Here is a 23549-nt window from a genome sequence, read left to right as displayed (position 1 = left end):
GATAGTCAAGAGCATACCGGTTCTGCATTGCAAGCAACCGTAGCTGAGACAATTCCTTGGTTATTGCCCCGAGAGCTCCCAAGGTTTCATTTCCCAAGATGGTAAGGCCACAAATAAAATAATTCCTATTGCTGACAGCCAAGGAACCCCCCACACCTCCCAGTGTCAAGACGCTCAGAATTCCCCATCCGGCTGAGTGGCCCCGGTTGGGTGCGAGAACCTGAGGTTTTTTCCAGTTCTCGCAGAATTCAGCTGAGACTGCCCGGCATGCTAACTGATTATGCAGCATCCACGCCGAAGGGCAGGGGACTGTGGTAGGGACTAGAGTCCCAATAGCAATTTGGCGGGGAAATGGGGGTGACAAAACATTGGTCGCTGTGCCATTAAATAAAAAGCAGTATCCTTGCTCCGTGTGCAGGCTAGCATCACAATCAGTATGTCGGTTGCGTAAGGATCCCCCAGTAGCCCAGTTTATCCAGCTTTGGAACGCCCATTCGGGCCGCCTAGCAATGCGGAAAGCCCTAGTCCCAACAGTGATATGAGAAACATTCGCCCAGCCACAAAGGAGCTGGAGGCCAGCGTTCAATGGAAGCAAGTGGTGTTGTAACAAATGCATTGGCCAGACGCCTGGGTGATATGACACCTCCTGTCCGTACAGGTGGGGAACAGACATGTTATATTCGTTTCCACCTCTACCAGCAAACAGCCGTATCCTTCACTGCTGAAACAAATTTTGTACGACCGGGAACCCCTATTGGGAGCGAAGTGGCTAGGTATGTACACCCTCCACCGTTGCAGCCTATCATACTGTGAGTGAGGATTATCCCGAGGAAGGGGAAGGCAAATAACCGGTGGTGCTGAACCCGGATCGTAAGGAAGAGTGACTTGCTCGGGCGGTGGCTCGGAACGCTGACAATGAACCACCGTTTGGGGAGTGCCCCAAAGCGGTGAAACAGAAAATAACCTAGACACCGCTGCGGGGTTCGGGTAGCAGACAACCCGTCCGTGTCCATACAAGCGGTGGTAAATCTGGTAGAAGTGATTCATACTACCCAGGTTTTCCTCAGTTTGGCCTTTAACTAAATTAAGTGTATCTCCCGATAACCTACGTTCTAGCTGTACTTCCCTTCTCACACGCCCCGTCCTCTCTCTAGTCCCTCTCTCTCACAGCCTCTTCCTACGCTCTCCTGACGGCCTGATGTTACCTTTATTGCACCAATCTTAACACATCCAAAATCAAATTTACATGTACTCCAAAAACAAGGCAATGTCCATATAATGTTCCCTTCCCATCGCCGGGACCGGTGCAATTGCTTCATGAGTCCTGCATTCTCCTTAACTTTGACGACCTTCCATGAGTCGATACCATGTCCTCGTATATGGGGGCAGCGAAGAACATCACCTTTGCATAAGTGAAATATCCTTGTAGATTGGTTGGGGTTACAAATGTAGATAATATTCCCCTTTTCCATGTCCGTCGCCAAAAACACTCCAAGCGAGGTGAGGCCGAATATCACACAGACGGTGCGTAGCCACCCCATCATGCTCCACACCTGTAAAATAGCACTGGGGAAGGGGGGCAGGTTAATCTGTCCAAGAAAATGAGGTCCGTTATCAGAACTCAACTGAGCTGGTATACTGTACCGGGGAATGATTTCCCGCATCAGAACTTTAACCACAGTAGCAGCTTTATTATCGATAGTCGGATACGCCTCAACCCATCTGCTGAACACATCCACAATGACCAAAACATATTTATAACATTGACACCTTTCCAACTCAATGTAATCCATTTGGAGCATCTCAAAGGGACCACTGGGCAACGGGGTTTGCCCCATCCCACAAGGGATACCTTTTCCGGTGTTATATTGCTGACAAATCAAACACCGATTACTGATACTCTGGGCCAACCCCTGCATTTTAGGGTGCCACCAAGTGTCCAGCAACAAATCACTAGTCCCCCGAGCCCCACAATGAGTTGCAAAGTGTACACATTTGATGACCCATAAAGCCAGTACATCAGACATACAAGTCTGATGTGCTGGCGTGGTCCATAAAGAGGAAACAGAATCATATGTACAACCTAACCGTTTCCACATTTGTTTATCACTCTCAGGAGCGTCCTCCTGTAACCTTATGACGTCTTGGATGGTTGGCATTGACTTGTCAGAAGCAGACATATTTATAGTAGATCGTTTAGTCTGACTTAACACTTTAGGCACCATCTCTTGCTGAATTTGCGCGGCTGTCCGCGCTGCACAATCTGCTTGTTCATTACCAACGTCAACTGGGGTCTTACCATTTGTGTGGGCAGCGCATTTAATGATGATAAATCTGCGCGGGCATAAGGAGGGCCTGCAGTAAGTCATTAACTAAACCCCGGTGGGATATTTGACCACACATAATCATGTCAGGTTGTTCTGACGAAATATCACTCAAATCGTCCCTTATTGTGGTAGTTTCCTGAACCAAGGCTAAACAGTCGTGGCCAGGTGCGTCTTCATGGACAGGGGGACCACTAAGAAAACAGGCTGGATTGATAGTGGTACAGTGTTTAAATGTCAGACGTGGATTGTTCAAAAGATATATCTCATACCTATTCTGATGAGCTGCGGTAAGATGCTGAGTCTGCAGTTGCCTCAGTAGTGCGATGACCGAGTGGAAGCTATACACCGTAATATCCTGTTGGAGAGTGAGAGCATGTAACGGCTGTGCGATGGCATTGATTGAACGTAAATCCTGTACTAATCAGTACTGGTCTGGCTTGGCTGGTTTAGGCACAGCAAGTATGGGGTGTTACATTCTGATTGGCAAGGGACCAAAATACCCTGTTGCAACAGCTCTCGGATTAATTTGTCCATAGACGGGGCTGCAGTCGAGTGTTAATCGTTTCAGGGACCTCAAAATATTTTATGGCAGTGCCGTCTGACGTGACTTGAAGTGTGTACTCTGTTGGATCTGAATGATCCACTGCCCTCCTTACCATAGGCCCCAAATCCCTGGCATGGTACTGGTCGTGGACCTGACGTGTAATATGAGGGCTTACCGAAGCTGACTGTGGCCATAAATGTGGTGGTATTGTAACAAAATCGGCTGTACCTTCTTTTCCCGTGACTGTGGCTGTAACTTTGACTGGCCATTCGGTCCCAATTAATGGCCGGTATTTGTTCTCCAACTCCCTGTTTTGTCCGGTTCTGTCATAGGCCAGGGTAACGTGATGCAGTGAATGTTCAATGTCTAACGTCCACCACTGGGGGGTGATAGAAATATAGCACTGTTGTCTCATCCGCCATGATTGGACCGTTACCCCTTCGTCTCCGTACTCTAGCTGTAGCTGGAAGATACACAGTAAATCTCGGGCCAACAAATTACAGTCCAATCCAGTAGTCACTACAAACTGATGATCTGCAGACTTATTCTCGTAAGTAACTGTCACAGGTTCAGAAATAGGATACTCACACACCTGTCCTTGGAACCCCGACAATTGCTGCGTGTGGTCGGATAATGGTAGTCGAAGTTCTGATTGCACAGAAGACATGGCTGCTCCAGTGTCGATTACAAATGAGTGATGTTGATCTCCTATCTGCAGAGAGATAATAGGTTCCCTGTCCGATTGGAGCGTCCTTATGACTAAATTAGCTAGTCAATCCTGTGTTGGGAAAGGGTTTGCCTGGGAGAAGTCAGTGTATCTCGTCTGTCCTCCCCTTGGTGGGTACCCCCTCCTTTGGGTCGGATAATCTCCTTCTGCTGCCTGTCTTTTAAAGGGGCATTCCTGTTGCCAGTGATCTGCACGGCCGCAATTAAAACATGCATTGCTCCCTCTATATCTGTCCCGTCCTCGTCTCCCAGTAGACCAATGGCCCCTCAGAGGGGGCGGCGGTTGTAAAGCTGTTGATGCATACGGTGGGCCATAAAAAGGAGCTGAGGGTCCCTTTGGGTGGGTTTGATATCCTCCCCCTCGCTGATCCACCCACCCAAAGTCACAATATTGGGCTCCTGCTGGTAAGCTACCACAAGTTCTGCCGCTTGTTGGGGTCGCAGATCATCCTTTTTCATTACATACTCAGTCTTAACCTTTGTAACTGAGCCTCCTTCCTGGCCTACACCCTCCTTCCAATAAAATCTGACTGCCCTTGCCATCTGGGAAGGGTCGTTCTCTGTCCAATTCATGTTATTACATTTCACAGCAGTAGCCACGGAAGGTGGTAGGCAATGCATTAACATAGCACAATATTGAGGGGAGTTCTGACCATTTTGATATGGCAAGTCGCCTGACTGCCCACGGTAGATTTCATTAAAATGTTCCAGAAATTCCTCTGGCTCTTCAATCTTCTTAGGTTTTAGGTCTAAGATAGCAGAAATATTTATGGGCTTTTGAAATGTGCTATTCAACGCATTCAGGATTTGTGTCCCTCTATCGTAGTCTAACGCATGGGCTTGCTGAAGTGCGGCCTGGCTAGCATAATTCAGGTGATTGGTATCTTCCTAATCGGCAACTGTCTCCGAGTCTCACTAGGGGGCACTCTAGCTATTTCCTCTGGTTCTTCCAAGACTTCGACGTCCCTCCCTGTCACTAGAGGGAGTTCTTTCTCTTCAAAATCATCTGTTGCATCTCCCTTTGTTCTCGAAATTTGCAGTTTCCCCTTGGTCTGGAGGGATTTAGGTGGTATGCTTAATTGTTTCTGGTTAGGATCAAGCCCTTCTCTCGCTGTCTGAGATCTGGTCCTAGAGCTAACTGGGCTTGCGGAACAGAGCACCTCTTCCCCTACTGATCGGGAAGATGGTAAATCGGGACCCACACTATAAACCAAAAGGGCTGGAGTTACTGGCATGATTGGAATCTGGGGAGCAGTGACTGGATATAAATTATTATACTCTGGTGGTTCTGGAATTAGTGCAGACAATGCTACAGGTGCAGTCGGAACTTTTACTGACATTTTTAAATTATCGAATTGATCATTTTCTGCCAATTCAAGGCCAGCAATTGAACTACGTAGCTCATCTTTTGTTTGACCCGAGCCTTTCCTGTCTTTACTTGCGCGTTTTTTTTTTTTGAATGCACATTCCTTTTTCAAGACCTGTAATGTTTTTTTTTCCTGTTCACTAATTGGAATTCCCATTTTAAGGGCATTGTCCTGCCAACTTGATAACATGATCCTATCTCTTTCCTCTTGACAATATTGTCTCCATAATCTAATTAACTCTTTAGCTTTCATACTTTGGCTCTTTCTTTTTTTATATATATATATTTTTTTAATTTGCTTATTTATAACCAATGGCAATTTTTTTTTTATTTCCTTGGCAAAACGATTGAAAAGGTTCTAACAGTGTTCTTTTAAAACTTAAAAATGTTTGAAAATTCAAATTGAATTACTGCAACTTGCAAGCTTAGCTCTGATCTCAACTCAGAACTAAATTTACGATTTGCTTAACACAAACTTGTATAACATTTACAACTTAATTAATTCTTTATCTTAACAATTTTTCTTTTAACAAGTTTTTCTTACATTCTCAAAAATGTTGGCTGCTATCAATGAGGGAGGTGATGTATACCGGAGCAAAGTCAACTGTCATCTCCAGATTTACACTTTTTAAAATGGTGTCAGTGATCTTCTTTAAGTTTCTATTAATTCACAAATAAAATGAGATAAACATTATTTCAAGTAAAACTTAAGATTCTGGCAATTTCAATCAATTGCTTTCGAAAATAATAACTTTTATCAAAGAGGTGGAGAAACCCACTGGATTCCTTTAATTAATTCAAAACGTAACTTTGCTGGAGTTCACTGACTCCAAGGAAAGGTATCCGATTACACTACAGGCTGCTGCTGTTATCTCAAGGCCTGAGTGAGAAGCACTGTCTGTCGTCTTTAACTTTGGCTGCTGCTGTTAACCCTTTGAGAGACTTCTGCTTCAACCAATATGCAGCATCCAGCTCTATGGATGTTCTTGTCTTGAAATTTATCCAAGCAATTCCCCACAATCTCAACTAGTCCTCAGAACTGCGCCCTTCGCCACCACAGTCCAAGGGTACAATTTTAGCTGAATCAACTATAGATTTAAAACACTCACACATGGAATTGAATAATCTGTTTTAGATGTCACATCAACCCATAACCTAACCCAAGCCGAATCAGAACTAACACATGGAGTTGAACCATCTTCAAATTTAGATGTCACATCAACCTATAACCTAACCCAAGCCAAATCAGAACTCACACATGGGGCGTCATTCTCCGCTGGCGAGAGTCTCCGTTTTGCCGGCGCCCGGGGGTTTCCCGACGGCGTGGGGCTGCCCCACAATGGAAAACCCCATTGACTGGCCGGTGTTACGGAGACTCCCGCCGGCCGGTCGGGGCAGAAATGTGGCGGGGCGGGTAGGAGAATTTCGCCCATGGAGTTGAACCATCTTCAAATTTAGATGTCACATCAACCCATAACCTAACCCAAGCCGAATCAGAACTCACACATGGAATTGAACCATCTTCAGATTTAAAAACGCTTATTTAACTGAACCCTCATCTGCTGAAGTCACATCAGTCGTCAACAACACAATTATCCTAAAACTGAACTATCAATTATGATATCCCATCAGTTTAATTTGCTAATCCCCAGACTGACCTTTGATTTTGTCGAGACGATCTTTCCGTACCAACCGCGAGTGACCAGACTAATCAGACGATAAGAAGAGGGGAAAAAGCAATGCGCGGTGATTTTCCAGCTATACATTGTGGGCCCTTCTTCCTATCCTCCTGTTCATAATCAGTCTAATTCTGATTTTGCAGTTGGTCAGAACCGTCTTGAGAAATCCCGGGTTTTCGGCACCAAATGACAAATTCCAAATTTCTTTACCCGTCAGTCTGGCCTCAATAAAAGTCGAGATGGATTTGCAGGTACAGCATTAGTTATTTTATTTGGCTTGCAAGCCTGACTCAGTTCACAGCGGTACAAAGCACATCTTGCTTCGTACACCTCTGGAATCAAGTGAGGATGTAGAACAAAGAAGTCTTTACTGATACATTCAAATGGCATCAAGTTCCACATACACGATTCCCATAGGTCATCCTATACCCCTCCTGACCTATCCATATACTCTAATTGGCTCACTTCCAATCCCTTCCTCTGGCCCCTATTACCCAGCATCCTTTTCTCCTCCTTTGGTGGACACACCTCCTCCTTTGCTTTGCCATGCGGTCTGAAATCCTTTGTCTGTGAACTCACCAGGATTAGACTGACCTATCTCTACATTACATTAACTAATATCTCTAAAGTAACTATTTTATATCACATTCGTCATCAAGAAATTGGGTGTCAGGCCGACATTAATTAAAACCATGTAGCAATAAGAAAGAAAGGAGGAAATAAAAGGCGGGCAGGCTCCATCAGCAGGTAGGACACCTAATTCTTGTGCAGCTCCTTTTTCTCATTATCTGGACACCTCAGGGTTCTGTATCGAAAAGCGCTATAAAAGGGTTACTGTAACAGGAGTCAGACTCGGAATCGTCACCATCTCCCGGTTGTCAGACCCGTGTCTGCCGTTTTTGTGCCGTGGCCAGATGGGCCGTTGTGGAATCTGAATTGTCATGTCTTACCAATCTACAAGAGTTGTCGCAGTGCCAAAAAGGGGTTCGTTTGTCATGAGGCGTACGCGCGGTGGCAGTGAAGGGCAAATTACTGTTGTCGGGTGCTGGCGGTGGCTCTGACTGTGGAAGGGGATATTGGGGGCCAAACATGTCCTGGTCGTGGTTCCAGGGGCCGGAGTGACTGGAGCTGGGGAGGTTGTTGCTAACTTTTGGTTAGTTCAATTGGCTCTGTTTTATAATCTTTGCTCTAGAGTCGCCAGGTATCTTTATGATACCACCACAAGGTTCAAGTTCAAGTAATGATCAATAACTCAACACACCAATTAGTAAGATTCAAATCAATACACATTTATTATACACAGTAAATCGCTACTCATGCATAAACTCTACTTTCTAGGCTATTTCTGTAACTAACAGGCCTATACTATACTTCGGACTGGTCCGCCAAGTCAGGGGAACAAATGGCCTTTCGTTCGGGTTCTGAAACTGCAGGATTCAAAAGCTGGTATAGACTGGTAGCTAGCAGCGCCTATCTCGTAGCGAGCGTTGACTTGAGACTTACATCTTTGGCGGCCGCCAGACAGGTCACTGTCAAGGGTTGCTTCGCGTTGCTGAGTGACCCTGTCAAGAGGAATTATATGAACTTGGGGGCTTTACTTTATAGTCCCAGGGGCTTCCAGCCCTTTGGGGCGGACCCCGTACCTGGTTTCAAGTGATTGGACTTCGTTCCAATCGCTTGGATCGATTTCTCCAATACTGGAGCTGTTCCCTGATCGTTGGGCGGTCTTTAAGTGTCCGTTAAGCTCTTTTGTGTTAGCTCCTGCTGGTGCCGAGGAGTCTGGCTTGGCTTTGTTTACCTTAAATGTTTTGATTGTTCCCAGGGATCGCTCATTACTATGTAGATGGCTGCTACATTACTATGCAGCTGGCTGCCTGTATCGATGCTGTCTGTGTTTTTGCAGAGTCTAATACACAGTAACTTGCGCCTGCTAGTTTTTGCCTGTGTTGGCTGAATTTCCCTTCAGCCTTTGCGGTTCTCCATTTTAAGTCGGGAAGCGGCCAACTCAGGTGGCTACACTCCCTGCTTGTGATCGTAACGGGAAGCGTGAAGGATCACATAACTGCGTTGTCTTCATTCCCTGACCTGGCGAGCACTCTTCTATGGCCTCTACACTGACCATAACTATGCAAGAAAATCTTAACTAACATTCTAAGTGGCGCTATGTCAAAACAGGGACATGCATTGCAGAATAATAAACAACGGTACCTCTAACTGTCCTTAATAAACTACATTCACTCAAACATTCAATCATACTAACTTCCTTAATGATACAAACAAAATCATAGCAGCATTATTCACATTTTTCCTGGCTTGGCAGTCAAGCTCAGGATTGTACAATCGCTCATGAAACACATTTCTTTATTCACAAAAAGAACAAAAACGAATATTCTTTATTATAGATCGCGGGGGTCGGGGGTCTGGTCATAACCTAAAATAGGGATCTTATCCTATATACCGGGGTGCGAGCGCGGTAGGCTCTCCTTCGCCATTTCCTCAGACGAATAGTCTGCACGATGCAGCAGAGTATCGCCAATACTAGTAGGGATTCTACTATTGGGCAGCAGGGTAGCATTGTGGATAGCACAATTGCTTCACAGCTCCAGGGTCCCAGGTTCGATTCCGGCTTGGGTCACTGTCTGTGCGGAGTCTGCACATCCTCCCCGTGTCTGCGTGGGTTTCCTCCGGGTGCTCCGGTTTCCTCCCACAGTCCAAAGATGTGCTGGTTAGGTGGATTGGCCATGGTAAATTGCCCTTAGTGTCCAAAATTGCCCTTAGTGTTGGGTGGAGTTACTGGGTTATGGGGATAGGGTGTGGAGGTGTTGACCTTGGGTAGGGTGCTCTTTCCAAGAGCCGGTGCAGACTCGATGGGCCGAATGGCCTCCTTCTGCACTGTAAATTCTATGATAATCTATGATCACGTCGGACAGGGAGTACCAGGTTATAAACCTGTCACACCAAGATGGTGTCGTGACTCGGCTCTGGGTGCTATGGGGAAGTGAATCATTAACGGCTGGGAGGGGGTTGGGGTCAGGGGGTTCGCGTTCGCCCGCAACCAAATGTTCATTAGGGTGATGAGCAACACGGAGGATGTCCTCATGGTTCTTCTTTCTCTTCGTTTCGTCTCTTTTCCTGGAGCTTCTGGAGTTGTGTGGGTTCAAGCATAGTGTCTGTTACTATCTTGGTTTAATATCTCGTCTATTAGTATGTCTGTCCTTCAGTGCCAATTCTCCCTTTATGACGAATGTGATATAAAATAGTTACTTTAGAGATATTAGTTAATGTAATGTAGAAATAAGCCACTTTGATTCTGGCAGATAGAGACAAAGGGATTTGAGACCGCATGGAAAAAGCAGGAAGAGGTGTGTCTATGAGAGTGATGCTGCATTGATAGGGGCCGGAGAAAGGGATTGGAAGTGAGCCAATCAGAATAGATCAAACAAGTCAGGAGGGACATAGGATGACCTATGGGTGTCGAGTATGTGAAACTTGATGCCATTTGAATGTATGAGTACTGATCTCTTTGTCTGGGACCTTCACTTAGTTCCCGGGACTGCAGACAGCAACATGACAGCAACATGCCAGACTGACGGAGAAAGAAATTTGGAATTCAACATTTCTTTCTCCGTCAGTCTGGCCTCAATAAAAGTTGAGATGGATTTGCACGTAAAAAGAAGTTATTTTATTCAGCTTGCAAGCTACCTAGTCCACAGTGATACAGACAACATGTTGCTGTCTGCAGTCCCGGGAACTAAGTGAAGGTCCCAGACAAAGAGATCAGTACTCATACATTCAAATGGCATCAAGTTTCACATACTCGACACCCATAGGTCATCCTATGTCCCTCCTGACTTGTTTGATCTATTCTGATTGGCTCACTTCCAATCCCTTTCTCCGGCCCCTATCAATGCAGCATCACTCTCATAGACACACCTCTTCCTGCTTTTTCCATGCGGTCTCAAATCCCTTTGTCTCTATCTGCCAGAATCAAAGTGGCTTATTTCTACATTACATTAATTAATATCTCTAAAGTAACTATTTTATATCACATTCGTCATTTACAATTTGCCACCATGTGTGACTCCCTCTTTTTTTTTAAACCGAATATTCCGGACAAGACACACTTAACAAATACTGAAACAGTGCGAGCCGTCTCGCAGGCTGTGCGATTTACTATCCAGATGTTTGAGGATGTAAATAGCACAGGGTTGGCAACCTAAGAGTTGCCCGAAACAAAACAAAACTTATTGAAGAAAATTGCCGAAATGAGGTGCATATGTGCCGCAACGGGTAAGATTTGAATGGAATCCCCGCGTAGGACGGCGACTAATGCCATGTGTGCTCTACCCGAGCGTAGCTGACCAGAGGGGGGGTCCTCAGGCAGGGCGGGTCCTAATGCTGTTTCTCCACTACCTGAGCAACCGATAAGAACGGGCTAAAATATAGTCATCGTGGGGGGTTGCCGTATTGGTTCTTCCTTCGAACCAGAAGGGCAGTTACGAACGGGGGTCTGTGTTTCTGTTGACAGGCGAGTTCCTCTGAACTGGCATCTGGGACATTAACAAGTCTCTGTGGACAAACTAGTTCCTCTGAACTAGTGTCCAGGACAAACTTTTCTTAATTTTGTACACGGAGGGGCTTACTTTGTCCGCAATGGAGTACGGACCCGAATATTTAGGTGACAGGAATGTGCTGGGGTTGGATATGGAGAGCATGACTTGCTGTCCTACACTGAACTCAGTCGCATGTACTGTCTTATCAAAACAGGCCTTGCTCTGTTTCTTTTGTGTGCCTAATCGTACCGCAGCTGCTAGCTGAGCCGTTTTAACATTCTCTACCAGTTGTTCTACTGCTTTCTCGTGTGTGAGGGCCGTCACTTCGGGGCTGGTCAGATCTAATCCCAATAAAAATTCTGTGCCTTTCATGGGGTGTCCGGTCATGAGGGTGTGTGGGGTGTAACCTGTAGATGTTGAAACTGTATTTTGCAAAAACATCAGCGCAAAAGGGAGGACTGAATCCCAAGTGGTGTTGTTTTACTGGACCATTTTTCGGAGGGAGCTTTTAGGGTCCGATTCATGCGCTCCACGATACCACTCGACTGGGGGTGGTATGCGATGTGGAATTTTTGGGTAATGCCAAATATCGTGAGGACGTTCTTCATGACACGTCCCGTAAAATGGGAACCTTGGTCGGATTCAATGCTGCGGGGGAGTCCCCATCTCGTAAAGATGTGGTGGGTTAGGATCTTGGCTGTGGTCTTTGCCATGTTCGTTCTGGATGGGAATGCCTCTACCCATTTTGTAAACGTGTCTATCACCACGAGTACAAGCTTATAACCATTCCTGCAAGGGGGCAATGGTCCTATAAAATCGATCTGGAGGTTAGTCCAGGAGCCGTTAACGGTGCTGGTGTGACTAAATTGAGCTTTCTTGGCGTATCTGTCCGGATTGTTCTGGGCACATCTTCTTTTAAACTGGGCCACCAACAGAGCTGCCTGAGGTGGGCTGTGGTGGGATCAATTCCCTTATGTCCATGACTGTCATGGAACAAACAAATGAGCTGATTCCTGTCCTGTTCAGGAACCACATAAAGGGTGTCTTTTAACACCACACCATCATGTGTGGTCAGAGCATTTTTAAATCTATCATAGGGTGCTCGGAATTTTCCTTTTAAAATCTCCCTGAGATTGTTATCCTGCTTCTGGGCCTGCACTAAATCCTCGATATTAGTCTGCGAGACCTGAACTGCATTCACTGGTGCGCTTTCGGGGGGTGTCCAAACATACCTGTGCCTGGAACCTGCTTTTGCCAGTGCTTCGGCTTTTACATTTCCAGGGGGGGAAGAACGATGGTGACTACGAACTTTAACTATTCCAAAGGTCCTGCCCTGTGCTTTTTCTAAAATGTGACCGAGTAATGAGGCTGAGGGGAGGGGTTTTCCGTCTGCAGAAACAAATCCTCTTGCCTTCCACAGGGGTAGGAACTCTGTAAGGCTGTTGCAGACATAGAGGCTGTCCGAGTGTATGTCTGCTGGGCTGGGGAAGGAATCTGGGTGTTCTACAATGTACGCCACGGCTGCTAGTTCTGCCGCCTGCGCGCCTAAGTGTCCTGGAAGTTTTATTGCGATTTCTTCTTGGGCGCGTCCCTGCGCGTCCTCGACATAAATGCCGCATCCTGTTATGCGCTTCCCTTCTAATATTGTGGAAGATCCATCCACATCAGGGGCTGTTTAGCACAGGGCTAAATTGCTGGCTTTGAAAGCAGACCAAGGCAGGCCAGCAGCATGGTTCGATTCCCGTAACAGCCTCCCCGAACAGGCGCCAGAATGTGGCGACTAGGGGCTTTTCACAGTAACTTCATTTGAAGCCTACTTGTGACAATAAGCAATTTTCATTTCATTTCATATATTCTTATGAGTTCGCACGTGTCTGTGTGCTTGGGGCTCTGGGGTGAACTACCTATCTTTGCAATAAAGGGGCCTGTGTTGTGGTGCGGTGAGATGATTTCACATTCATGGGGGGTTCCGGGGTACTGTAGGTTATCTGCTAAGAAAGTGTGGGTCTTGGTCCTTTTAATAGTGATGACCCGTCCCTGCAAAAGAAGGGTCCATCTGGCTGCTCTTATTTGACTGACTGTACCGTCCTTAAGTCGTCCGTCCAGTAAAGGTTGGGTGGGGGTGTGTTCCGTCAGTATTGTGATGGGGTTTAGTCCGGTTATGTATGAAAAATATTGTACTGCTCAAAAAACTGCGAGCAGGTGCCTTTCACAGGCTGAAAATCCCTCCTCCACAGCATCTAAAACTCTGGAGGCGTAAGCCACGGGCCTTAACTGTTCATGCCGTTCCTGGAGGAGCACGGCCGAAAGGGTGCGGTCTATGCTTGCTACCTCTATCGCATAGGGGGAAAGCGGGTCTGGAACTTGTAGTGCGGGGGCTGCTATGAGGGCTTCTTTCAACGTACCCACAGCATCCGTATGCTGCGGAAGTCATTCCCAAGGGGCTCCTTTCTTTAGGAGGTCTGAGAGGGGCGCTGCCTTGCTGGCGAAACCGTCAATGTGGCTTCGGCAGTAGCCAACCAGTCCTAAAAACGACCGGAGGCCTGAAACATTCTGGGGAAGGGGCAATTTGGCAATCGAGTCAATCCTTTTATGCTCGATCTCGCGTTTACCATGTGTGATAATTGTACCCAAATATATCACCTTGTTTCCCAAAATCTGGGCCTTTTTGGGATTTACTTTACAACCAATTGAATAAAGGAGTTCCAGGAGTTCGGCCAGAAGCTCGATGTGCTCTGCCTTGGTGTCTGTCTGCAGTAATAGGTCGTCCACATACTGGACCAGACATTCGGGGCGAGAAAATTATGACAACCCATTTGCCAACTGTCGGTGGAAAATGGAGGGGGAGTTGTGGAATCCTTGTGGAAGGTGTGCCCACGTGTACTGCTGATTTTTAAAGGTGAAGGCAAATTTGTATTGGCACGCTTTTGCCAATGGAATGGACCAGAATCCATTACTGACGTCCCAAACCGTAAAGTATTGTGAGTTGAGTCCCTGTTTGAGCATGGTCTCGGGACTTGTGGCTGCCGTGGGGGCTGCTGCGGGGGTGACTTTGTTGAGTTCCCGGTAATCGATGGTCAGTCGCCATGATCCATCAGGCTTTCTCACTGGCCAAATCGGGGCTTTATTAGTGGAGGCTACTGATCTAAGTACGCCCTGCTCTAATAAGTTGTCGATAACTTTTGAGATTTCTCCCTCTGCCTCTTGGGGAAATCCGTATTGCTTTTGGGGTCTGGGGTCAGGTCCTGTGATTTGAACGGAACCAGTCATCCGGCCACAGTCGTGTTTGTGGGTCGCGAATGCTGTCCTGTACTTCTGCAGAACTGCCCTAACCTGCTTGTCTGTGCTAATTGTGGTCAGGTCAAACCAAAATTCGCCGACGGCGCTAATCTTGTTTGCATATTCTCCTATTGTGAACGTTGCGGGGGCTCTTGCGGATTTTGCCATTTTTCAGACACATTGGTTGACTGGATCAAAGGACAGATTGTGGGAATTCATAAAATCTATGCCTAGAATGTGTTCTGCTGTGTGGGGTAGATCGACTAAGACTATGGGGTGCTTGGTGGTGATGTTGCCGATTTGAATGGGTACAGGGGCGGTGATGTGTCCCTGCTGTGAGTGGCCTGTAAAGCCACTGAGGGTGATGGTGGCTGTAGTGGGCCACGTGTCCTTTTGAAAGATGGTGGAGGAATTAATTGTGGTGCGGGACCCTCCTGTGTCCCAGAGAAATTCGATAAGCTGTCCCCGGATCTTTGCTGCAACTACTGGTCGGCCAGACCTATCCCAAAGGGTGTCGCAGACCCAACTGGGGAGCCCGAACACCGCCAGTCCGTTCCGGTCAGGTCCGTCTGATCTGAACAGGTGCTAATGCTATGTATTGGCTTTGTCCTGGTTTTATTTAGAGTGCCTGTCTGCTGGGCTCTCTGTTGCTTTTGTGGGGCATTGCATTCTCTTGCAAAGTGCCCCAACTGTCCACAGTTGTAACACTCCTGTGACTTTGGTGGGGGGCTGTTCTTGCCTTCATTTACCCATGCGGGGTTCTGGTGTGCCTTAACTGCATGTATGTCTGCTTCTGCCTGCTGTTCCTCGGGATTTTTATTCGTGGGTTTGTTTTGAACAGATTGCTCCCAGGTGCGAGACAATCTTTTTACAACCCATTTCTCATTATGAGCCTCCTCTGAGGGATCATAATTGGCACAAGTTTTTTGTCCTGTTTCTGTGGCATGGGAGATAAGGGTGCGGGTCCATTCGGCCATGTTATCTGGGGACAAATGGGCGTGGTCTAAGTCTCCGAAAACTGCTGCGAAATGGATCCACAAGCGTCCAGCAAACGCTGTGGGGTGCTCGGCTTTCTTTTGCCTGCACTTATTGAGGCCTTCTACGGGGTCACCCCTGTTATACCCGATTGCGTCTAGTATCGCGGTATGCATTTCTGCAAGGGTGCCTCCGCCTACATTCTGTGGGTCGGGAAGGGCTGCTATGACTGAAGGGTCTAAACTCAAAACTGAGCTTTACTTGCTCTCGCTCATCCAGGCCGTACATGGTAGCCTGCTGTTTTACTCTGGCAAAGAAGTGGTGGGGGTCTGAGGTAGGGAGGAACGGTGTGATTTTATCGCACGCATCCCGTAATTGGGTCACTGTTAAGGGGGTGGTGTACAGAAATTCCGTGTCGTCCGATGTGGCTGTGCCGTGGGTGGTTGACTGGGTTCATTGGAGCCTGAACTATCTGCTCTGTGGGGGGCTTGGGGCGCTTTTCTCTTCTGGGGCTTCCCCTGCGCACATGTTCCCTGAACATATCTCTGCGCTGTCTCACTCAATTCTTCCCAATCAGGGCCGTCTTCCTCATCTAGCTGTGATCCAAAGGTTTCCTGGAATCCTTTTTGAACTGAAAGCAGAGATTTCAGTTTTGCAATCTGCTTCCAGCACTTTACGTGGTCTAATGAGCTTTGTCTTTGCTCCGTGGTGGCAGCATAGAGTGCTCTTAACACTGCCTCTGCAATGCCTCAACCTGCTTCTCAGTTTCCTCTCGTACCAGGACTGAACGTTGCGTGTCCTGATAGGCCTTTTCGTACTGGGATTGGAAGCTGCTTAAGTGCGCCAGACAAAACTGGTGTCCCCTCTTGGCATCATCCACCTCTCCGTCCTTTGCTGCTAACCTCCTCCTTAACTCTAGGTTCTCTTTCTCAACCTCACTGACATTGACCTTGCTCATTCGATGTATGCCTTCTATCTCTTCCCGGAGCGTCCTAACGACCTCGTCTGTGCCTCTCAATTGTACCAAACAGGACACGATTGCCATCGGCTTGCGAGCTTTTCCTCAGCTCTTCTTGTGAATCTCACTCAGGTTCGCCCACCAAGTATGTCCTATACTCCCGGGACCTGTTTCCTCATTTTCACAGAATTTGCTCCAAAGGGGCCATCCTTTCCCTTTGAGGTACTTTCTGATTTCCTCTTCCCAAACGGGACACTGTCCTACTCTCTGCTGGTCGCTGCAACCACAAATTCTTCAGGGTTCATGAGGCGTTGCATTGCCTGCATTGCCATCTTTCCTCTCTAAATGCTTCTCTTGAAATTTGGAACAAGGGGTATTAAGGCGGTGCTGTAATTACAGGTACGGCTTTAGCTATTTTCTGGAATACAAACTTCCAACAGTTTTGTCGCAACAAAAAATCTATCAGTGTTACCTTATCGCCCTGTTAGTTACACGTGTATTAACACACTTCCGAATTATGAGGATTGATCAGAATTGCTTGAACACTTGTGGTTTTTCTGTTCCCAATTGGATTTCTAATTCCAATTTTGGGTTCTCCCGGAGTGGTTAAGCCACTTCTAGATCGGGTCCCGTCAGGATGTCGCCAGTAATATGTTGCTAACTTTTGGTTTGTTCAATTGGCTCTGTTTTATAACCTTTGCTCTAGAGTCGCCAGGTATCTTTATGATACTGCCACGAAGTTCAAGTTCAAGTAATGATCAATAACTCAACACACCAATTAGTAAGATTCAAATCAATACACATTTATTATACACAGTAAATCGCTACTCATGCATAAACTCTACTTTCTAGGCTATTTCCGTATCTAACAGGCCTAAACTTAGCTTTGGACTGGCCCACCAGGTCAGGGGAACAAATGGACTTTTGTTCGGGTTCTGAAACTGCAGGATTCAAAAGCTGGTATAGACTGGTAGCTAGGAGCGCCTATCTTGTAGCGAGCGTTGACTTGAGATTTACTTCTTTGGAGGCCGCCGGACAGGTCACTGTCAAGGGTTGCTTTGCGTTGCTGAGTGACCCTGTCAAGAAGAACGATTTGAACTTCGAGGCTTTACTTTATAGTCCCCAGGGGCTTCCCGCCCTTCGGGGCGGACCCCGTACCTGGTTTCAAGTGATTGGACTTCGTTCGATTTCTCCAATACTGGAGCTGTTCCCTGATCGTTGGGCGGTCTTTAAGTGTCCATTAACCTCTTTTGTGTTGGCTCCTGCTGGCGCCGAGGAGTCTGGCGCCGAGGAGTAGATGGCTGTTACATTGCTATACAGATGGCTGCTTGTATCGATGCTGTCTGTGTTTTTGCAGAGTCTAATACACAGTAACTTGCGCCTGCTAGTTTTTGCTTGTGTTGGCTGAATTTCCCTTCAGCCTTTGCGGTTCTCCAATTTAAGTCGGGAAGTGGCCAACTCAGGTGGCTACAGTACCAGTGGTCAGTGATTGTGGTCAATTTGGGGAGGCTGGTGCTGTCGTCTGAATCAAGCTCAAGGTGGAAAGTCGTACTTATGGGCGGGGACAAGGTCGGGTCTGTGGCGTGGACGTGCTGTCATGGCTGGGGGAGGGTTGGACGAGGTTGTCGATGGGCGGGGCGGAATTGTCTGCTATTGCCAGGAAGATGTGGTGGGAGTGGCTACATTGGGTTCCATAGACTTTGAGCTGGTTGATGTGGAACCAACCAGTTTTACCATTGGGGTACGTTACCTTGTACACAGAGGTGCTCACTTTGTCCGAAATGGAGTAGGGTCCTGCAAATTTAGGGGAGAGGAACGAACTGGGATTGTACAGGAAAACAATCACTTGCTGACCGACTGTATACTCTACCGGGTGGACTGTTTTATCAAAGCAGGCCTTACTCTGCTTTTTCCTAGCGCCTATTCGGACAGCTGCAACGAGCTGTATTGCTTTAATATTTTCCGTGACTTGTTGGACTGCTTTTTCATGGGTGAGGGTGGTGAATGTGGGGCTTGCCAAATCAAATCCTAATAAATATTCAGTTCCTTTCATGGACCGTCCGGTCATGAGTGTGTTGGGTTTGAAATCTGTGGAACTAGATACTGTGTTCCTAATAAACATAAGGGAGAATGGGAGGACTGTGCCCCATGTGGTGTTATGCTGTTGCACCATTTTTCTAATGGTCGCTTTCAAGGTGCGATTCATTCGTTCACCAATGCCGCTGGATTGGGAGTGATACGCGATGTGAAATTTTTGCTTGATTCCAAAAATCGTTCGGTCATTTTGCCTGACTCTGCCAGTGAAATGGGAATGTTTGTCTGACTCAATGCTGCGGGGAAGATCCCAGCGTGTAAATATCTGTTGGGTCAAAATCTTAGCTGTGGCTTTTGCTGTGTTCATCCGGGAGGGAAATGCTTCTACCCATTTTGTAAAGGTGTTGATTATTACTAATACATATTTAAAACCATTTCTGCAGGGGCGGGGGGAGGGGACCAATGTAGTCGAGCTGTAAATTTGTCCATGGTCCCTTAATAGGTCGGATGGGTCTCAATTGTCCTTTCTTGGAGTACCTTTCAGGATTGTTCTCTGCACTGATTAAACAATTCTCAACATAATGTGTGACGTCTGCTTTTAAATCGGGCCACCAGCACAAAGGTCTTAAATGGGCAATGTTATTGTCTATCCCCTGATGTCCGTGTCCGTCATGAAACTGGTAAATTATCTGGTTTCTGTCCTGGGTGGGGACCACATAAATTCCACTTTTCAAAACTATACCGTCCTGTACTATCAGTGAGTCCTTGAATTTGTCGTAGGGGGCTGGGAAGTTACCGTCTAAAACATGCTTAAGAGTGTCGTCTGCCTTTTGGGCCTGGGCCAAATCTTCGATATTGATCTGTGAAACCTGGACTGCGTGTATCGGTTCACATTCGGGGCGTTGCGTCCGTGGCGTGATCCTGACTTGGCGTGATGTCTGCCTTTACGTTACCGGGTGGGGAGGAACGATGATGGCTTCTTACTTTGATTATGCCATATGTGCGGTCTTTTGCTGTCTCAAGGATATGCTTCAACAATGGGGCTGAGGGTAGGGGTTTACCATCAGCAGATACGAATCCTCGAGATTCCCACAGGGGCAAGAATTCTGTCAAACTATTGCAGGCATATAAACTGTCCAAATGTATGTTCACTGGGGTCAGAAAGGAATCTGGGTGCTGCACTACATATGTTATAGCTGCTAATTCGGCTGCTTGTGATCCTAGGTGGCCAGGCAATTTTAAAGATATTTCCTCTAATGCGTGTCCCTGTGCGTCTTCCACATAAATTCCACAACCAGTTATTCTCTTTCCATTTTCTATAGTGGAGGAACCGTCTACATAAATCTTTAAAGCGTTGTCCATGGTTTGGGGATTCTGTGTTCTGATGCCTGCTCGTGTGTGTAGTGACTTCGCAATAAAGGGTCCTGTGTGGTGTTTGGCTGCCATGATCTGGCACTCATGTGGGGTTCCTGCATACTGAAGGTTGTCTGCTAAAAATGTGTGGGTCTTTGTACGTTTGACTGTGATGTCCCTTCCTTGTAATAACAGTGTCCAGCGAGCTGTTCTGATCTGGCTAACTGAACCGTCCTTTAACCTACCATCTAACAATAGCTGCGTTGGGGTGTGCTCGATTAAAATCATTACTGGGTTAAGGCCTGTGATGTATGCAAAATACTGCACTGCCCAAAAGACTGCAAGCAAGTGCCGTTCGCAGGCTGTAAATCCTTGCTCTACGGGATCCAAAATTTGTGAGGCATAGGCTACGGGTCCTAATCGGTCATGTCTTTCCTGTAGGCGTACTGCTGATAGGGTTCGGTTGGTGGTCGCTACTTCTAAGGCGTAGGGAGAGTGTGGGTCTGGAACTTGCAAAGCAGGGGCTGTGCCTCGGGCACGTTTTAATTCATCGATGGCGTCCGTGTGCTGAGGAAGCCAATCCCATGGGGCGTTCTCTTTAAGGAGCTCTGAGAGTGCGGCTGCTTTTGTGGCAAAACCATCTATATGGTCCTACAATATCCAACTAATCCTAAGAATGACCGGAGTGCAGTGACATTGTGGGGCAGGGGCAATTTAACTATTGACTCAATGCATTTGTCTTCAATCTCTCTCTTCCCGTGGGTGATAATGGTGCCGAAATAAAGGACTTTTTCTTTTAGGATCTGGGCTTTTTTCGGGTTAACCTTGCATCCAATTGATTGTAAGAGACCTAGCAATTCGGAAAGAAGCTTGACATGCTCTCCCTTTGTGTCCGTCTGTCGGAGTAAGTCGTCCACATACTGAATAAGGCATTCGGGGTGGGAAAATTTTGAAAGTCCATTGGCCAATTGTTGGTCCAAAATGGAGGGGGAGTTGTGGAAACCTTGCGGGAGGCATGTCCACGTATACTGCTGTCCTTGAAATGTGAAAGCGAACTTGTATTGACAGGCCTTATCTTATCTCAGGGAATGGACCAGAAGCCATTGTTAATGTCCAGCACTCTAAAGTACTTTGCGTGTACTCCCTGTTTGAGCAAGGTTTCGGAACTCGTGGCAACGGTGGGGGCTGCTAATGGGGTGACCTTGTTGAGCTCTCGGTAGTCAATGGTTAATCTCCATGAACCGTCGGGTTTCTTTATGGGCCAAATTGGGGCATTGTTTGTTGAGGCTACGGGCCGAATTACTCCTTGATCTAGTAAGCTACTGATGACTTTTGAGATCTCACCCTTGGCTTGCTGTGGGAAACCATATTGCTTCTGGGGCTTGGGATCGGGATCTGAAATTGTAACCATGCCTGGGATCTTCCCACAATCGTGTTTGTGTTGGGCGATGGCTGCTTTATGTTTTCTGAGGACCTCTCTAATTGTCTGGTCTGTACTAATTGTTTGCGGATCAAACCAATAGTCTCCTACTGAGCAAATCCTATATTCGGACTCCCCTACTGTGAGCATGGCGGGGGCTCTCGCTGTTTTGGCCATTTTCCATACACCTATTCACGGGGTCAAAGGAAAGGTTGTGGGAGCTCATAAAGTTGATTCCTAGAATGTGCTCAGCTGTTTGGGGCAAGTCGACTAAAACAATGGGGTGCCTGGTGTTTATGGTTCCGATCTGAATATCTACGGGGGCTGTAATGTATCCCTGCTGTACATGTCCTGTAAATCCTCTAAGGGTGATGGTGTCTGTGGTGGGCCATTTGTCGCGCTGAAACATTGTGGAGGAGTTTAAAGTGGTGCAGGACCCTCCTGTGTCCCAAAGGAACTCTACTGGATGTCCCCAGACTGTGCCTGTGACTACTGGTCTGCCTGATTTGTCCCAGAGTGTGTCGCAGACCCAAGTTGGGGAGTCCGAACACCGTCAATCTGTGGTGTTGATTACTGCATTATCTGTTCGGGCACTAATGCTATGTATGGGCCTAACATTGTTCCTAGGTGGGGCATTCGATTGCTGGAGGTATACCACGAGCCCGGTGGTGGTGGCGGCCCTCAAAATTTGGGGGCAGTGGAGGCGGCATAGGGGGGATGTTAGGGCCTCGGCGTGGACCCCATTACGGGTAACCACCGGTTCGCCCCAGGAAGAACAGGTGGAGGGTTTTCGGGGTGGCACAGGGCAGGGATACGAAAGTTGGGGGACCTGTTTGTGGACGGGAAGCTCGCGAGCTTGGGTGAGCTGGAGGAGAAGTACGGGCTCTCCTCGGGGAACACCTTCAGGTACTTACAGGTAAGGGCGTTTGCAGGACGGCAGATGGTGGAATTCCCACGGCTACTGCCACACACAGTACAGGACAGGGTGCTCTCGGGGGGGTGGGTGGGAGTGGGGAAGATCTCGGAAACTTACCAGGTGATGCAGGAGGAGGAGGAGGCCTCGGTGGTGGAGTTGAAAGGTAAGTGGGAGGAGGAGTTGGGAGAGGAGATCGAAGAGGGGACGTGGACAAATGCCCTCGGGAGGGTGAACTCTTCCTCTTCATGTGCGAGGCTCAGCCTCATACAGTTTAAGGTGCTGCACAGGGCACACATGACCGGGACAAGGATGAGCAGGTTCTTTGGGGGTGAGGACAAGTGTGTTAGGTGCTCAGGGAGCCCAGCAAATCACACCCATATGTTCTGGGCATGCCCAGCGCTGGAGGAATTTTGGAAGGGCGTAGCGAGGACGGTGCCGAGGGTGGTAGGATCCAGGGTCAAACCGGGCTGGGGGCTCGCAATATTTGGGGTGGCAGAGGAGCCGGGAGTGCAGGAGGCGAAAGAGGCCGGAATTCTGGCCTTTGCGTCCCTGGTAGCCCGGAGAAGGATTCTCCTTCAGTGGAAAGATACGAGGCCCCCAAGCGTGGAATCCTGGATCAGCGATATGGCAGGATTCATTAAATTGGAGAGGGTGAAATTCGCCTTGAGAGGGTCGGTACAAGGGTTCTTTAGGCGGTGGCAACCGTTCTTAGACTTTCCGGCAGAACGATAGACATTGGTCAATGGCAGCAGCAGCTCGGGGGGGGGGGGGGGGGGGGTTTAACTTTATTATTGTTTATGTTATTAACACTGGAAGGGTTTGAGGGGGTGTATACACCTGTTGTCTTAAGTCAGGGTGTTAATGTTAATTTATTATTTAGGTATGGGGGGGGGGAGGGGTTTGGAGGGTTGCTTTTTTAGATTGTGTTTTGTACTTAACCCTGTTGGGTTCTTTTTTCTTTCTCATTTTGTTATTGATATTTTATGAAAACCTTTAATAAAATGTTTTTTTTTTTTTTTAAACTGTGCCAAACAGGACACTATTGCCATCGGCTTTCGCACTTTCGCTGCATTTTTCTTATGCACCTCGGTTCGGTTATCCCACCAAGTTTGTCCTGTGCTTCCTGAACCGGACTCTTCATTTGAACAAAAATCGGACCAAACGGGCCACCCTTTCCCCTTTAAATACTTCCTCAACCCTTCTTCCCATATGGGGCACTGCTCTGTTATGTTGGTCGCTGCGATCTCGGGTTCCTGTGGGTTCATTAAACGTTCCATCGCTTTTGTGGACATTGCTTCTAATATCTCTTTCCCTACCGTTAATCTTTATTCTCTATCGTTAATTTGGGACAAGGGGATAAGGCGTTGATTTGAACTGCGAGTATGGCTGAAGCTATTATCCGCTTCACAGTTCCCTCGA

At 47.4% G+C, this 23549-nt stretch overlaps 1 protein-coding gene across 4 annotated transcripts in view; it reads left to right on the top strand.

Annotated features, from left to right (window-relative positions):
- The window catches only part of LOC140399050 (uncharacterized), a 765316-nt gene that overhangs the window by 285477 nt on the left and 456290 nt on the right, over positions 1-23549 (top strand). The window lies entirely within an intron of this gene.

This window comes from Scyliorhinus torazame, chromosome 22 (assembly GCF_047496885.1).
Source record: "Scyliorhinus torazame isolate Kashiwa2021f chromosome 22, sScyTor2.1, whole genome shotgun sequence".
NCBI classification, from domain to species: Eukaryota; Metazoa; Chordata; class Chondrichthyes; order Carcharhiniformes; family Scyliorhinidae; genus Scyliorhinus; species Scyliorhinus torazame.
This window is presented reverse-complemented; position numbering and strand designations above follow the sequence as displayed.